Source organism: Chrysochloris asiatica, unplaced genomic scaffold, assembly GCF_000296735.1.
Source record: "Chrysochloris asiatica unplaced genomic scaffold, ChrAsi1.0 scaffold00030, whole genome shotgun sequence".
NCBI lineage: Eukaryota > Metazoa > Chordata > Mammalia > Afrosoricida > Chrysochloridae > Chrysochloris > Chrysochloris asiatica.
In genome coordinates this window covers 11529197-11531973 of record NW_006408548.1, presented here as the reverse complement: position 1 = coordinate 11531973, position 2777 = coordinate 11529197, and the positions used below count along the sequence as shown (strand labels likewise).

The 2777-nt window shown below is 43.5% G+C and overlaps 1 pseudogene; it reads right to left on the bottom strand.

The window, feature by feature from the left end:
- Positions 1-670, bottom strand: part of LOC102823295 — a 4353-nt pseudogene extending 3683 nt beyond the window's left edge.
- Positions 671-2777: the final 2107 nt, after the last annotated feature.

Genomic DNA, 2777 nt, shown 5'->3' with positions numbered 1-2777 from the left:
CGGTCACAGAAACTCCATAAATGATACGAGTACTTTGAGCCACTGCATCAGAGACATTGGACTTGAGCCACCCCCTGAGCTTTTTTTCATGTACTTCCTGAGCCTGTTGGGGTGTTGCCGTCTTGCCAGTACCAATGGCCCACACAGGCTCATAAGCCAAGACGACCTTGCTCCAGTCAGTCACGTTATCTGCGATGACCTTGGTTTGCTTGAAAACGACCTTTTCAGTGATGCCAGCTTCCCTCTCATCTAGCTTCTCCCCAATGCAGGCGATTACTCCAAGTCCCTCTGCCAGGGGCGTGGGCCACTTTCTGCCCAATCAGCTCATCTGACTCTCCAAAGACATGCCTTCTTTCCGAGTGCCCCAGGACTACCCAGGTGGCTCCACAGTCTTTGATCATGCCAGGGCTGATCTCACCGGTGAAGGCCCCATTAGTTACTTTGTAGCAGTTCTGAGCAGCCACAGCAATCTTTGGATCTAGCTTCTGCCTGGCGAAGTCGATGTAGGCAGAAGGAGGTGCACAGACAACCTCGGTATCGGCCGGCACCTTGGCCGCGTTCAGAGTGGTGATGAGTTCCCCTAAGCCTTCTTTCGCCCGTTCATTTTTCAGTTCCCCCCCACAACGAACTTTCTGGAAGGCTCCATTGCGTTGGTGCCGAGACACTGAAGGTCAGTCCCCAAAAGTCCATTCTCTTTTAATTCTGTTTTTCCATGAAATTTTTTAAGCCCTCTTAGTTCTGAGTTACCACTTGGCCCCTGTTTAGCACTAAGTTGTTATGCAGTGTCATCAAGTCAGTTTGGACTCATAGTGACCCTGTGTTGGGTTTCTAAGGAGTGGTTGGGTTTGAACTGCCAAACGTGTGGTTAGCAATGAAGTGCTTATCTTACAGCACCATACCAGGACTTCTTACACTAAGTTGTTGCTGTTATGTGACATCAAGTTAGTTCTGACTCATATGGGGTTTCCAAGGAGCATCCAATAATTACCTAGTATATAGGAGGTAAAAGTTGCCATAAAGTCACATTTCTGAGAAAATATCTTGATAATTTCCAGCAAAAAATTTTAAGAAGCATACTTTTAAAATAATATATTAATCACACATCAACTTTGTTATATATAACAAACAAAACATTATAAATTAGCAATAATTTATTTATGAACAGAGTCATGGGCAGTACAGATGGTTAATACACACAACACTAGAGGTTTGAGTTCACCCAGGAGCCCCTCAGAAGAGAAGTAATGCCAAAAAAATCAATGACTGACAGTCCTATGGGACACATTTCTACTCTGGCACACCTACTATGGCCCTAAGTCAGAGCAGACTTGAGATAACTGTTTATCTAGGAGCTGTTCAAATTTGTAACTAACATGGTCATTTCTCCATTGAAATCGTTCTGATTGTCTTAGGTTGGGTTCATTCGAACAGCAAAACCAGTGAAGTTTACATATGTATATATATGTTGTTGTTGTTAAATGTCTTTAGGTCTTGGTGCTTGGTGCTGTAGGTTGGGTTTAACAACAACAAAATAGTCAGTTCCAAGTTTGTAAATCTGCGCAGAAATAAAAAGCCTCTTATTTTTTGCAATGCACATATGTTATTGTTAAGTACCCTCGACTTGATTCTGACCTATAACGATCCTGCATAAGGTTTCTAAGGAGCGGCTGGTGAATTTGAACCAAATAACCTTGTGGTTCAAATCAACCTTGGAGTCGAATGCTTATACTACAGTGCCACACCAGGACTCTAATTATATATTTACTAAAGTTGTTAAGTGCCGTAAAGTCTGTTCTGATTCAAAGCGATCCTATATAGGGTTTCCAAGGAGCAGCTGGTGAATTTGAACCAAATGACCTTGTGGTTTACAGTCCAGTGCTAATCCTACAGCATCACACCAGAAGTCCACTGTTTATATTGTTGTCGTTGTTAAGTGCCATCAAGTCGATTCCGACCCATAGCGACCCTGGATAGGGTTTCCCGAGGAGCAGCTGGTGAGCTTGAACTGCCAACCTTGCAGTTGAAATGGCTTTGCAGTCTGGCGCATTAACCCACAGTGCCACACTAGGACTCCACTGTATATATAGTGAGAGGTTTATATCAAGGAAATGGCTCACATAATTATAGAAGCTGGCAAGTTTCAAGTCTGTGGGTCAAATGTAAGCATTCTCTTGATTCACATAGCTACAGAGGCTGCTGAACCCAAGATTGGTAGGTCAGATGGCAGAGAGCTGATGAGCCCAAGACGGACAGGTCAGATGGCAGAGGTGAAAGAATTCAAGTTCAGCTGGTAAAAAGGCAGGCTACTGGTGACTCCCAGCATCGGCAGGCTCTGTTGTGGACCGTGTAAGACTGGTCAGAGGTTCGAAGCCCTATAGGCCCGAGTGTAACAAATGAGGCCACTGGCAGTTAATGGCAAATTGCTTTCATCTTAATATTCAGTTATATATATTAAATTAATACAGGGAGCCTTTGATAATCCACAGATAAATGTGATAGTTTCCTAAAGCTAAGACTAAAGGTTGCAAGGTCAAGCCTTTCTCCAAAGGATTAACTAAAAACATTTTAGCTACTTCTCGGTTCTTTGTTCTACAGACAAAGAACCCATCCTCCCTAATCCCTTATCCTGCAGAACTCTCACCTTCCCCCAACTGAGTTCAGGGGCTATAGATATGTTAATTGGGCCTGAGAATCCAATTTGCTGGCCTGGGATTCGAACCAGCGAAGTATGATGTAAAGTTACCTGAATGTCTGGAAAAGTACTGATGTTAGCTGTA